The sequence below is a fragment of the Mus musculus genome, chromosome 3, assembly GCF_000001635.26.
Source record: "Mus musculus strain C57BL/6J chromosome 3, GRCm38.p6 C57BL/6J".
Lineage (NCBI taxonomy): Eukaryota > Metazoa > Chordata > Mammalia > Rodentia > Muridae > Mus > Mus musculus.
In genome coordinates this window covers 31,669,257-31,684,950 of record NC_000069.6, presented here as the reverse complement: position 1 = coordinate 31,684,950, position 15,694 = coordinate 31,669,257, and the positions used below count along the sequence as shown (strand labels likewise).

General features: G+C 38.7%; 1 pseudogene; it reads left to right on the top strand.

Moving 5' to 3' along the window:
- Gm6558 overlaps window positions 1–15,694 on the top strand; it is a 43,028-nt pseudogene that overhangs the window by 2,892 nt on the left and 24,442 nt on the right.

Here is a 15,694-nt window from a genome sequence, read left to right as displayed (position 1 = left end):
TTTCAGTAAGATCAGAATGCTTGATAGGAAGACATAATTTCCAATTATTTGTTTAAATTATGGGATAAATAATCATCTTTTGGGGCACTTGTATAGTTGCGCTTTGTATGTTGAGTAAAGGAGCTATTGTAATGAGGTATATTCATAGTATATTCATTTTAAACATTCTCTAATCCAAAAAATGATCAGGCTACCTCTATTTGTGAGCACTGAGAAGCTTCTATCCAGGAACTTTTTCAAAACTTGCTTTGTTGAATTCCATCTACCCTGGTTTGAACTGTGCCTTAGTGACAAAATGGAGGAGTCCTCCTCTGCTCTGGGGCAGGAGGAACTGGGTATTTCTACAAGCAATACCAACTACAATGCAAATCAAACTAACAAAGATACTTTATTTTCTTCTAGGAATAAAAAAGAGTTTAAGATAAAGTGCATCATCCCACTGCATCTCCTGTGGGTGGTGGTGGATGATGTGGCCCAACGCAGAAAAAATGAAATCTGTACTTGCAAGACCCTTTACCTGCATTGTCCCAATGGACACTTTTGGGCCACCTTTCGGTAAGACCTACAGTTTGGACCTGTATTCACAGGAAGAGAGCTATAGAAATTGTTGGGCAGCTTAGTGGTTTGTAATTCACAGGTTAAACCAATTAACCAGAATGTTTGCAAAAATAAGAATCCAGTTTAGTCTGATTGTATAGAGGATACCAACTCAGATTTTCTCCTTCTATGATGACCCTAGTTTGTCTATACTTTTCACAACATACATTTCACATGGCCATAGATTCCTTAGTTTTTTATCTGTGATGTTCATTGGGTCTCCCAAAGATTCTGGGGAAAAGCAGATGTACCTTGTCTTCTAAGAAGGATGTGGACTAAACAAGGACTTACCATATCCTCCACATTCTTTCTCCCATAATGTCTGGTATTATCTAGGTTTTGAAAATACATACATTGATTTCTCTCCAATAATACTGCATAGTATACTTAAATTTGACCAATATCTGCAGTACTTCCCAGTTAATTTCCATAAAAATAGTATTTAATTGGACAGATAAAAATAGTTTCTCATAGAATGTTCAAGTATTTGAATATCTGTGTAGCAGAATATCACTTGTGTCGAATAGTCAACTGGTAAGGATAAAAGGTCAAGGGGTAAGATTCCATTGGATCCACAGATGATAGACACGCACATTATCTCATTTTGATATGCCTTAGCTCAATGAAGAGGTTCTTCTAAGCCTTCCTCAGTGCCCATACCCTTCTTTTCTCCCCCAGTTCAACACCTCTGAATCTGCCCTCAACTTTGTTTGCTCAGTCACCTTAGTCCTAGCTCAGCACCCCAGATCCACCCACAGCTTAACTGTTTCTTATCTCCTACCTGCTACCCCCAAGTCAGTTAGGGAAGCAGCCAATGGCCAATATATGTTAGATCTCACATGGCTGGTGGTGTCTCTTTTTCTGTCTGTAGCATGGTGATAAAAATGGTTGCAGACAGAGAATAGAGTGGGTGAGCACTTAATGGTAGGAACATGAAAGTGCCAGTCTCTGGGCAAGAATCAGTTCCATACGAAGTCAGCTTGAGTTATAGATGTTAGAATTATGGCAAAATGGAGAAGAAAATATTTGAATGTAAGATCTTTGCAGCATGGATAATTATTTTCAGAAAGAGGAAACAATGTACACATTAGCGAACAGATGGAAAATTATACCTGACATAGGGTTGTGAGCATGGGGAAGAGGAATAGTGCATTGGGTAGGGGTTGCTGTTTGGAAAAGCAAAACATTGATCATCAAGATAATGTTGATGCCTGTAAGACACTGTGGATGTGTCAAGTATCAAATAGGTATAACTCATTCAACCTAAAATTTGCAGTTATAAAAACTAGCATGGTGATTCATATTTAATCCATCTCAAATTAGAGTATTACATGCTACAGTGGAATGGTCGTGGGCTGATTATTAATTTGTACCAGGAGAGTTGATATGATGACTCACACAGATGAAGCACTAGTTTCTGGGACTCCTGTCCTGTATGTCAATTCTGTAGTCCACAGGAGGAAATAAACAATTTTTTTTCTTAAAAGGTGTTCCCCCTGTCTTGTGTGTTCTAAACAAAGGTCATATAGCTCACCTGTGGTTTAGTGTGAATAATGATCCCTTACTATGTGAAAAGGACCTCACACTAAGAGTACACTGTCTTAGCTATCCTTTATACACACGAAAATAAAGCTAGGTGTCATTGATGGCGCAGAAGTAGTCACACAGCTCTTGGAACATAGACAGGTTTTGAAATTCCCAACTAGCTTCCACACTCTAGTCAACTTCCTGTCATACAAGTGTTCCAGTGAAACATGTCATTCATAAGGGCAATCATGTGGAAAATACCATCTACACCTACACCCTCATGATGGACATTGGCTTATAATTTTTAGGAGCAATAATCTTAAAAGTCTTAGCATTATCAAGACTCTAATCTTGTTTTTCTCTTTCAACATTACAGTTCACAAGAACAGAAAGATCAGTGGCACTATTTTCTTGAAAGGTATTTTACTTGTGATTGTACATTTATTCCATACTAATATGGGAATTGCAGTTTGTGCTTCATTTCTTTTTGAAATTTCTCCACCCCCTCCCCCATCTTTCCTCCAAAGCTCCACATCCCACACCACCTCCCCACCACACTGCACATGGAAGCCACCAGCCACCCCACCTGACCTCTAAACTCCCTGAAGCCTTCAGTCTCTTGATGATTAGGTACATCTTCTCAGATTGAACGCAGACCCAGAAGTCCTTTACTCTATGTGTTTTGGGGGCCTCAAATCCGATGGTGTATCCTGTCTGGTGGTCCAATGTTTGAAAAATCTTAGGAGTCCAGATTAATTGATACTTCTGGTCCTTTTACAGGATCACCCTTCTCTCCAGCTTCTTTCAGCCTTACCTAATTCAACAACAGGGGTCAGCTGCTTGTGTCCATTGGTTGGGTACAAGTATCAGCATCTGACTCAGCATATATTTGGTAGACTGCCTCCAAATGTGTTGTTGATTAGATGGTCACTGGATACTTTTTTTAGACTTTTTTCCCCATTTTTTATTAGGTATTTAGCTCATTTACATTTCCAATGCTATACCAAAAGTCCCCCATACCCACCCACCCCACTCCCCTACCCACCCACTCCCCTTTTTGGCCCTGGCGTTCCCCTGTACTGGGGCATATAAAGTTTGCAAGTCCAATGAGCCTCTCTTTGCAATGATGGCCGACTAGGCCATCTTTTGATACATATGCAGTTAGAGTCAAGAGCTCCGGGGTACTGCTTAGTTCATATTGTTGTTCCACCTATAGGGTTGCAGTTCCCTTTAGTTCCTTGGGTGCTTTCTCTAGTTCCTCCATTGGGGGCCCTGTGGTCCATTCAATAGCTGACTGTGAGCATCCACTTCTGTGTTTGCTAGGCCCCGGCATAGTCTCACAAGAGACAGCTACATCTGGGTCCTTTCAGCAAAATCTTGCTAGTGTATGCAATGGTGTCAGCGTTTGGAAGCTGATCATGGGATGGATCTCTGGATATGGCAATCACTAGATGGTCCATCCTTTCATCACACTTCAAATTTTGTCTCTGTAATTCCTTCCATGGGTGTTTTGTTTCCTATTCTAAGAAGGGGAAAAGGGTTCACACTTTGGTCTTCGTTCTCTTGAGTTTAATGTTTTTAGCAAATTATATCTTATATCTTGGATATCCTAAGTTTCTGGGCTAATATCCACTTATCAGTGAGTACATATTGTGAGAGTTCCTTTGTGATTGGGTTACCTCACTCAGGATGATGCCCTCCAGGTCCATCCATTTGGCTAGGAATTTCATAAATTCATTCTTTTTAATAGCTGAGTAGTACTCCATTGTGTAAATGTACCACATTTTCTGTATCCATTCCTCTGTGGAGGGGCATCTGGGTTGTTTCCAGCTTCTGGCTATTATAAATAAGGCTGCTATGAACATAGTGGAGCATGTGTCCTTCTTACCGGTTGGGGCATCTTCTGGATATATGCCCAGAAGAGGTATTGCTGGATCTTCCGGTAGTACTATGTCCAATTTTCTGAGGAACCGCCAGACTGATTTCCAGAGTGGTTGTACAAGCTTGCAATTCCACCAACAATGGAGGAGTGTTCCTCTTTCTCCACATCCTCGCCAGCATCTGCTGTCACCTGAATTTTTGATCTTAGCCATTCTGACTGGTGTGAGGTGGAATCTCAGGGTTGTTTTGATTTGCATTTCCCTGATGATTAAGGATGTTGAACATTTTTTCAGGTGCTTCTCTGCCATTCGGTATTCCTCGGGTGAGAAATCTTTGTTCAGTTCTGAGCCCATTTTTAATGGGGTTATTTGATTTTATGGAGTCTACCTTCTTGAGTTCTTTATATATATTGGATATTAGTCCCCTATCTGATTTGGGATAGGTAAAGATGCTTTCCCAATCTGTTGGTGGTCTTTTTGTCTTATTGACGGTGTCTTTTGCCTTGCAGAAGCTTTGCAATTTTATGAGGTCCTATTTATCGATTCTCGATCTTACAGCCCAAGGCATTGCTGTTCTATTCAGGAATTTTTCCCCTGTACCCATATCTTCGAGACTTTTCCCTACTTTCTCCTCTATAAGTTTCAGTGTCTCTAGTTTTATGTGGAGATCCTTAATCCACTTAGATTTGACCTTAGTACAAGGAGATAGTACTGGATCAATTCGAAATCTTCTACATGATAACAGCCAGTTGTGCCAGCACCATTTGTTGAAAATGCTGTCTTTTTTCCACTGGATGGTTTTAGCTCCCTTGTCAAAGATCAAGTGACGATAGGTGTGTGGATTCATCTCTGGGTCTTCAATTCTGTTCCATTGGTCTACTTGTCTGTCGATATACCAGTACCATGCAGTTTTTTATCACAATTGCTCTGTAGTACATCTTTAGGTTGGGCATGGTGATTCCACCAGAGGTTCTTTTATCATTGAGAAGAGTTTTTGCTATCCTAGGTTTTTTTGTTATTCCAGAGGAATCTGCCGCTTGCCCTTTCTAATTCATTGAAGAATTGAGTTGGAATTTTGATGGGGATTGCATTGAATCTGTAGATTGCTTTTGGAAGATAGCCATTTTTACTATATTGATCCTGCCGACCCATGAGCATGGGAGATCTTTCCATCTTGTGAGATCTTCTTTAATTTCTTTCTTCAGAGACTTGAAGTTCTTGTCATACAGATATTTCACTTCCTTAGTTAGAGTCACGCCTAGGTATTTTATATTATTTGTGGCTATTGAGAAGGGTGTTGTTTCCCTAATTTCTTTCTCAGCCTGTTTGTCCTTTGTGTAGAGAAAGGCCATTGACTTGTTTGAGTTAATTTTATACCCAGCTACTTCACTGAAGCTGTTTATCAGGCTTAGGAGTTCTCTGGTGGAATTTTTAGGGTCACGTGTATATACTATCATATCATCTGCAAAAAGTGATAATTTGACTTCTTCCTTTCCAATTTGTATCCCTTTGATCTCCTTTTGTTGTCTAATTGCTCTGGCTAGGACTTCAAGTACAATGTTGAATAGGTAGGGAGAGAGTGGACAGCCTTGTCTAGGCCCTGATTTTAGTGGGATTGCTTCAAGCTTCTCACCATTTACTTTGATGCTGGCTACTGGTTTGCTGTAGATTGCTTTTATCATGTTTAGGTATGGGCCTTGAATTCCTGATCTTTCCAAGACTTTTATCATGAATGGGTGTTGGATTTTGTCAAATGCTTTCTCAGCATCTAACGAGATGATCATGTGGTTTTTGTCTTTGAGTTTGTTTATATACTGGATTACGTTGATGGATTTCCATATATTGAACCATCCCTACATCACTGGGATGAAACTTACTTGGTCAGGATGGATGATTGTTTTGATGTATTCTTGGATTCGGTTAGCAAGAACTTTATTGCAGATTTTTCAATCAATATTCATAAGGGATGTTGGTCTGAAGTTCTCTATCTTTGTGGGGTCTTTTTGTGGTTTAGGTATCAGAGTAATTGTGGCTTCATAGAATGAGTTGGGTAGAGTACCTTCTGTTTCTATTTTATGGAATAGTTTGTGAAGAACTGGGATTAGCTCTTCTTTGAAGGTCTGATAGAACTCTGCACTAAACCCATCTGGTCCTGGGCATTTTTTTGGTTGGGAGACTATTAATGACTGCTTCTATTTCTTTGGGGGATATCTGCCTATTTAGATCATTAACCTGATGTTGATTCAACTTTGGTACCTGGTATCTGTCTAGAAATTTCTCCATTTCATCCAGGTTCTCCAGTTTTGTTGAGTATAGCCTTTTGTAGAAGGATCTGATGGTGTTTTGGATTTCTTCGGGATCTGTTGTTATGTCTCCCTTTTCATTTCTGATTTTGTTAATTAGAATAGTTTCCCTGTGCCCTCTAGTGAGTCTGGCTAAGGGTTTGTCTATCTTGTTGATTTTCTCAAAGAACCAGCTCCTCGATTGGTTGATTCTCTGAATAGTTCTTCTTGTTTCCACTTGGTTGATTTCGCCCCTGAGTTTGATTATTTCCTGCTGTCTACTCCTCTTGGGTGAATTTGCTTCCTTTTGTTCTAGAGCTTTTAGGTGTGTTGTCAAGCTGCTAATGTATGCTCTCTCTAGTTTCTTTTTGGAGGCACTCAGAGCTATGAGTTTTCCTCTTAGAAATGCTTTCATTGTGTCCCATAAGTTTGGGTATGAAGTGGCTTCATTTTCATTGAACTCTAAGAAGTCCTTAATATCTTTCTTTATTCCTTCCTTGACCAAGGTATCATTGAGAAGAGTGTTGTTCAGTTTCCACGTGAATGTTGGCTTTCTATTATTTATTTTGTTATTGAAGATCAGCCATAGTGCATGGTGATCTGATAGGATGCATGGGACAATTTCAATATTTTTGTATCTGTTGAGGCCTGTTTTGTGACCTATTATGTGGTCAATTTTGGAGAAGGTAGCATGAGGTGCTGAGAAGAAGGTATATCCTTTTGTTTTAGGATAAAATGTTCTGTAGATATCTGTCAGATACATTTGTTTCATAACTTCTGTTAGTTTCACTGTGTCCCTGTTTAGTTTCTGTTTCCATGATCTGTCCATTGGTGAAAGTGGTGTGTTGAAGTCTCCCACTATTATTGTGTGAGGTGCAATGTGTGCTTTGAGATTTACTAAAGTTTCTTTAATGAATGTGGCTGCCCTTGTATTTGGAGCATAGATATTCAGAATTGATAGTTCTACTTGGAGGATTTTACCTTTGATGAGAATGAAGTGCCCCTCCTTGTCTTTTTTGATGACTTTGGGTTGGAAGTCAATCTTATCAGATATTAGGATGGCTACTCCAGCTTGTTTCTTCACACCATTTGCTTGGAAAATTGTTTTCCAGCCTTTCATTCTGAGGTAGTGTCTATCTTTTTCTCTGAGATGAGTTTCCTGTAAGCAGCAAAATGTTGGGTCTTGTTTGTGTAGCCAGTTTGTTAGTCTATGTCTTTTTATTGGGGAGTTGAAACCATTGATATTAAGAGATATTAAGGAAAAGTAATTGTTTCTTCCTTTTATTTTTGTTGTTAAAGTTGGCATTCTGTTCTTGTGGCTGTCTTCTTTTAGGTTTGTTGAGGGATTACCTTCTTGTTTTTTCTAGGCCATTGTTCCCTTTCTTGTATTGTTTTTTTTTTTTTTTTCTGTTATTATCCTTTGAAGGGCTGGATTCGTGGAGAGATAATGTGTGAATTTGGTTTTGTCGTGGAATACTTTGGTTTCTCCATCTATGGTAATTAAAAGTTTGGCTGGGTATAGTAGCCTGGGCTGGAATTTGTGTTCTCTTAGTGTCTGTATAGCATCTGTCCAGGCTCTTCTGGCTTTCATAGTCTCTGGTGAAAAATCTGGTGTAATTCTGATAGGCTTGCCTTTATATGTTACTTGACCTTTTTTCCTTACTGCTTTTAGTATTCTATCTTTATTTAGTGCATGTGTTGTTCTGATTATTATGTGTCGGGAGAAATTTCTTTTCTGGTCCAGTCTATTTGGAGTTCTGTAGGCTTCTTGTATGTTCATGGGCATCTCTTTCTTTAGATTTGGGAAGTTTTCTTCAATAATTTTTTTGAAGATATTTGCTGGTCCTTTGAGTTGAAAATCTTCATTCTCATCCACTCCTATTATCCGTAGGTTTGGTCTTCTCATTGTGTCCTGGATTTCCTGGATATTTTGAGTTAGGATCTTTTTGCATTTTCCATTTTCTTTGATTGTTGTGCCGATGTTCTCTATGGAATCTTCTGCACCTGAGATTCTCTCTTCCATCTCTTGTATTCTGTTGCTGATGCTCAAATCTATGGTTCCAGATTTCTTTCCTAGGGTTTCTATCTCCAGTGTTGCCTCACTTTGAGTTTTCTTTATTGTGTCTACTTCCCTTTTTAGGTCTAGTATGGTTTTGTTCATTTCCATCACCTGTTTGTATGTTTTTCCCTCTTTTTCTGTAAGGACTTCTACCTGTTTGATTGTGTTTTCCTGTTTTTCTTTAAGGACTTGTAACTCTTTAGCAGTGTTCTCCTGTATTTCTTTAAGTGAGTTATTAAAGTCCTTCTTGATGTCCTCTACCATCATCATGAGATATGCTTTTAAATCTGGGTCTAGGTTTTCGGGTGTGTTGGGGTGCCCTGGACTGGGCAAAGTGGGAGTGCTGGATTCTGATGATGGTGAGTGGTCTTGGTTCCTGTTAGTAAGATTCCTACGTTTACCTTTCACCATGTGGTAATCTCTGGAGTTAGTTGTTATAGTTTACTCTGTTTAGAGATTGTTCTTCTGGTGATTCTGTTACCGTCTATCAGCAGACCTGGGAGACAGATTCTCTCCTTTGAGTTTCAGTGCTCAGAGCACTCTCTGCTGGCAAGCTCTCTTACAGGGAAGGTGCGCAGATATCTTGTGTTTGGAACTCCTCCTGACCGAAGAAGAAGGCCCAAAACAGGACCTTTCTCAGAAGCTGTGTTGCTTTGGCAGGTCCCAGAAGCTGTCAGCTTCTGTGGTGCAGACTCTCACCTGTGCAGACTAAATTCCTAAGTTTGGTGGAGTCCCAGAACCAAGATGGCGCCCGCTGCTCCTGAGGCTGAGGCCTTCCGAGCCAGGCGGACACCTGTCCTCTGGTCCGGACGGTGGCCGGCTGTCTGCGGCCCGCAAAGGGTGCTGCCTCAGCGGCTCTGTGCCTCTGCCTGTCCCAGAAGCTGTCCGGTTCTGTGGTGCACCCTCTCACCTGTTCAGACTAATTTCCTAAGTTCGGCGGAGTCCCAGAACCAAGGTGGCGCCTGCTGCTCCCTGGATACTTCTTTAGATTCTCTTGTCTATAGCATATTTTATTTAATTTTGAGGAAGTACTGCATTCTTTGTCTCCTTTTTATATTGGAATGAACAGTGCTCTTCAGTCTTACTTTCAATTCCACTCTAGATGTTACTCTATCAAATCCATTCAAATCATCTGATACTTCCTCCTTTGAGGTCAAGCAGATTTTTGCCTTTTTTTTTTTTGTGTGTATTAGTCACAGATCTTCCCTAGAGCCACAGAATTTATGGACTATCTCTGGAGTGAGTCTTTCTTCTTCAATGTCCTTATGTAGGCCTCCAGTATAAGGTGTTGCTCAGATTAAAGGTGTGTACCACCATGCCTAGATCTGGATCTTGCTTTCTCCCAGGCTGAACTTGAACTCAGATCCACTTCCCTCATTCTCTAGGGCCTAATGATAGCTGTGTTCTACCTTGCCTGGGCCTAAGTTTTTCATGGCTACTATGCCTCAAGATCTCCATGTCAAGGTCCTAGTCAGCCTCAAGATCTGCATCACAGGTGCACCCTCCATTTCTGGATTGTAGTTCATTCCAGGTGAAGTTCACTTGACAACAACCTTGTAAACAAAAAGTTCTGAGGACTGGCTGTGCTTCCTAGGTCAATTTGCTATTACCTGACTGTGTCTTTGGTTCTGAAACACTTTTAAATATTCCCTAATCCAATAATGCATATTGCTGAACTGCTTGTCTGGTATTTAACACTAAGATGATACTTACAAAATACTAACAGTGATTAGCTTAAAATAAGCAACTAGCAAGTTAATTTTACTATTTCTTGTATTTTTATTGCATTTGAGCAGATCAATTTATGAAGCCAAGAAGGGTATCAAGACAAATTTATCATTGAAGATACATACTGAAGACATCCGAACCTGTGACAGTGTATGTGAATACAAAACCAAAACTGATATTTCTAGTTTATGAGTTGCAGATAGACAGTCTGGTTGTAGTGTAAGAGAGTGGATGGGAGAGGTAGTAAGAATTTATGCATATGGAAAAGCTGTATAGATATGGTATGCACACTTGTGTTTTTCATATGTGAGAAAAATATGAAGCAAGATTGATCTACATGCTAATGCAATATATTTATATATATGTATATATACACGTATATACATATGTATATGAATTTTCTTCTTAAATGACTGAAAATTACATCACTTAGTTGCATCAGCATACATTTCCATGCCAATTATTATTAATAGAATTAAACTGCTTTTTCCCCAGAGTTCTTATTGCTTATATATTAACTTATGTGTTGTTCAACTACTATTTCTTCTAAAATATTTCTGTCTAATGAAAAATAATTATTATATAAGATAACCATAAACAAATCTTAAACAGGACAAAAGATTACCAAGAATTAATTTGCTCTCCACATCCACATGTTTCATAACATCGTATCTCTTTACCTGTGTCCTCTGCCCTTTCGGCATTTCTTTGTGCATCATCACACCTGCTTAGGAAGGCCAGCTACATAATCATGACTCTTTACTCTCATGTTTATTTGCATGTTCTAGGCATAGGGATATCTTTTCATGTAACTTCCACTTAGAAATCAGTTTTATGAACTTACCATTGGTTGGTTTGTGTGTGTGTGAGTGTGGTCATATGTGTTTACAGTGCTTAAGATAAAACTCATAACTTCACACATACTATGTTGTAGCAGTTTTATCATTGAGTTACACAACATAGCTACTAAATAATTGTCTATTGGGGCTGGAGAGATGAATCAGTGGTTATGAGCACTGACTGCTCTTCCAGAGGTCCTGAGTTCAATTCTCAGCAACCACAGGGTGCCTCATTACCATCTGTAATGGGTTCTGATGTCCTCTTCTGGTGTGTCTGAAGACTGTAGGTTATAAGTAATGATTAAACAAAAACTAATTTTGTAATCATAAGCTTCAAAGTTATTTTATACGATATTTCTCTGTATTTTTCATAGACTTTATCTGTAACAGCAACAAACCTCGATACAGTGAATGATATAATCGAGAAGCTGCTACCAATGATAAGAATGCGTGTAAGTTATTTTCAAGTTACCTAGAGTTAAAATTGAAATTTGTTTTTGAGATCCACATATGCGCAAATGTTTATTCATATAAATAATACAGATTAAACAATCATGATGAATTTACAAATCATAGTTTACAATCTTTTCCTATTGGAACTAAAGTCATCTAAGATATAATAGTAGTGTTGAGAGGGACTTTTTCTTGAATTTCTTGTCTTATGTTTCCATAGATATGAAACCCAATGGTATTGAGCTATACTTTTTTTTTTTTACTTTTTGAAAAATTAATTTAATTTTTACACTCCATATTTTATCCACACATACACACCCATCCACCCTCTGACTGTTCCACATTCCATACCTCCTCCCCAAACCCCGGTCTCCACGTGGATGTTACCACCCCCACTCCAGCTGACCTCTAAACACCCTGGGGCCTCCAATCTCCTGAATGTTAGGTGCATCATCTCTGAATGAACACAGTCCTCTACTGTATGTGTGTTGTGGGCCTCATAGCAGCTGGTATATGCTGCCTGCTTGGTGGTACAGTGTTTGAAAGATCTCTGGAGTCCAGATAAATTGAGACTGCTCGTCCTTCTTCAGGATTGCCCTTCTCAGCTTCTTTCAGCCTTCCCTAATTCAAATACAGGGGTCAGTTGCTTCTGTCCAATGGTTGGGTGCAAACATCTGCCTCTGACTCTTTCAGCTACTTGTTGGGTCTTCTGGAATGCAGTCATGCTAAGTCTATTTTTGTGAGTGCTCCATAGCTTCAGTAATAGTGTCAGGCCTTGGTACCTCCCCTTGAGCTGGATCCCACTTTGGGCCTGTTACTGAACCTTCTTTTCCTCAGGCTCCTCTCCATTTCCAACTCTGTAGTTCTTTTAGACAGAAATAATTATGGGTCAGAGTTCTGACTATACAATGGCAATCCAATCTCTCACTTGATGTCCTGTCTTCCTACTGGAAGTTGTATCTATAAGTTCCCTCTGCCTACTAATAAACATTTCATCTAAGAATTGAGTTCTGAGAGTTTCTCACCTTCCAGGTCTCTGGTGCATTCTGGAGAGACCCCTCAACATCCTATTATCTAAGGTTGACTGTTCCAATTCTTTCTGCTGGCCCTAAGGGCTTCAGTCCTTTTCCCTCACCCAGTACCAAATCAGGTTACCCTCATCCCCCAACTCGCCATCCCCACATCCAATTTTTCCTCCCAGACCCCTTCCTCCTTCCCACTTATGATTGCTTTTTTCTCTCTCCCAATTGGCACTGAGATGTGAGATGTCCTCATTTGGGCACTTCAGTTTGCTGGCCTTTTTGAGTTCTGTGGAGTGTGTCTTGGGTATTTTGTACTCATTTTTTTTTTTTTGCCTAATATCCACATATTAGTGAGTACATACCATGTATGTCCTTTTGGGTCTCAGTTAACTTAATCAGGATGGTATTTTCTATTTCCATCCATTTGCCTGCAAAACCTAGGATGTCATCATTCATAATAGCTGAGTAGTATTCCATTATGTAAATGAAAAACATTTTCTGTATCCATTCTTCTGTCATGGGATATCTAGGTTGTTTCCAGCTTCTGGCTATCACAAGTAAGGCCAGTGTGAACATAGTGGAACCCCTGTGGTATTTTTGGGTATCTTTTGAGTATATTCCCAAGAGTTGTATAGCTGAGTCTTCAGGTAGATATTTTTCCATTATTTTAGGAACCTCCAGATTGATTTCCATAGTGTTTGCACCAGTTTGCCATCCCACCAGCAATGGAGGAATGTTCCTTTTTGTCAACATTCTCTTCCACTTGTGTTATCACCTGAGGTTTTGTTCTTAGCCATTCTGATTGTTGTAAGGTGAAATTTCAGGGTCGTTTTGATTTGCATTTCTCTGATCACTAAGGACCTTGAACATTTCTTTAAGTGACTTTCAGCCATTGGAGATTCCTCAGTTGTGAATTCTCTGTTTAGGTTTGTACACTATTTTTTGATTATGTTGTTTGGTCTTTTGGTGATTAACTTCTTGAGTTCATTATGTATTTTGGATATTAGCTCTTTATCAGATGTGGATTTAGCAAAGATTTTTTTTTTTACCAAATTGTATGTTGCTGATTTATCTATTGACTATGTCCTTTGCCTTCCAGAAGGCAAATCTTTCCTGTTTCATGAGGATCCATTTATCAATTCTCAATCTGAGAGCATGAGCCATTGGAGTTCTGTTTTGGAAATTTCCCCCTGTGCTAATAAGTTCAAAGCTTTTTCCCACTTTCTCTTCTATTAGATTCAGTGTATTTGGATTTAGGTTGTTGTCCTTGATCCAGTTGGACTTGAGCTTTGTACTAGGTGACAAATATGGGTCTATTTTCATCCTTCTACATAGAACCAGACAGTTAGACCAGCACCATTTATTGAAGATGCTTTCTTTTTTCCATTGTATATTTCTTGTCATCTTATCAAAGATCAAGTGACAGTTAAGATTGTGGTTTTATTTCTGGGTCTTCAATTCTATTCCATTGAGCAACATGTCTCATGTCTGTCTCTGTATCAATATCAGGCAGTTTTTTTTTTAAATCTTTATTGCTTTGCAGTAAAGCTTGAGGTCAGGGATAGTGATTTTCCAAGCTGTTCTTTTATTGTTAAGAATAGTTTTTGCTATTCTGGTTTTGTTGCCTTTCCAAATGAATTTGAGAATTTCTCTTTCTGTGTCTTTGAAAAATTGTGTTGTATTTTGAAGGGGATTGCATTAAATCTACAGATTACCTTTGGTAGGATGGCCATTTTTACATGTTAATTCTCCCAATGCATGAGTATGGGAGAGCTCTCCATTTTCTGAGATGTTCTTCAATTTCCTTCTTGAGAGACTTGAAGTTATTGTCATAAAGGTCTTTCACTTGTTTTGTCAGAGATACCCCAATATATTTTATCCTATTTGGGGCTATTGTGAAGGGAGTCGTTTCCCTAATTTCTTTCTCAGCTTGTTTATCCTTTGTATACAGGAAGGTTACTGATTTATTTGAGTTAATTTTATATCTGGCCACTTTGCTGAATTTGTTTGTCAGCTAAAGAAGTTCTCTGGTAGAGGTTTTGGGGTCTGTTACATATACTATCATATCATCTGCAAATAGTGATGTTATTACTTCTTTACCAATTTGTAACCCCTTGATCTCTTTTTGTGGTCTTATTGTTCTAGCTAACACTTCAAGTACTATATTGAACAGATAAGGGTACAGTGGTCATCCTTGTCTTGTCGACAGTTTCACTGGGTTTGCTTCAAGTATGTCTCCATTTAATTTGATATTGGCTTTTGGTATGCAGTAAATTGCTTTTATTATGTTTAGATATGGGCCTTGAATTGCTGATCTCTCCAATACTTTTAACATGAAGGGGTGTTGTATTTTGTCAAATGCTTTTTCTGCTTCTAAGGAGATGATCATGTGATTTTTTTCCTGTGATTTTGTTTAAATAGAGTATTATGTTAATGGATTTTTTAAATATTAAACAACCTTGCATCCATGGGATGAAGCTTATTTGATCATGGTGAATGATTGTTTAATGTGTTCTTGGATTCAGTTTGCAAGAATTTTATTGAGTATTTTTGCATCGATATTCATAAGCAAGATAGGTCTGAAGTTCTCTTTTTTGGTTGGGTCCTTGTGTGGTTTAGGTATCAGAGTAATTGTGGCTTCATAAAATGAATTAGGTATAGTATATGTTCTCTTTGATTTTATGGAATAGTTTGATGCAAATTGGTATCAGGTCTTCTTTGAAGATCTGATAGAATTCTGTACTGAATCCATCTGACCCTGGGCTTTGATTGCTTGGGAGGTTTTTAATGACTTCTATTTCCTTATGTGATGTGGGCCTATTTAGATAGTTTACCTGCTCTTCATTTAACTTTGATATATGGCATCTGTCTATAAAATCACCCATTTCGTCTAGATTTTCCAATTTTGTTGAGTATAGGCTTTTATAGTAGGATCTGATGATATATATTTTTTAATTTCCTCCATTTCTGATGTTGTGTCTCCCTTTTCATTTCCGATTTTGTTAATTTGAATACTGTATCTGAGCCCTTTAGTTATTTTGGCTAGGGGTTTTTCTATCTTGTTGATTCTCTCAAAGAACCAACTTCTAGTTTTTTTGTTTCTTTGTATTGTTTTCTTTGTTTCTGGTTGATTTCAGCACTGAGTTTAAATATTTCCTGCCTCCCAGTCCTCTTGGGTGAGTTTACTTCCTTTTGTTCTAGAGCTCTCAGTGTGCTGTTAAGTTGTTAGTGTAAGATCTTTTCAGTTTCTTTACAAGGGTACTTAATGCTATGAAGTTATCTCTTAGCACTGCTTTTATTGTGTCCC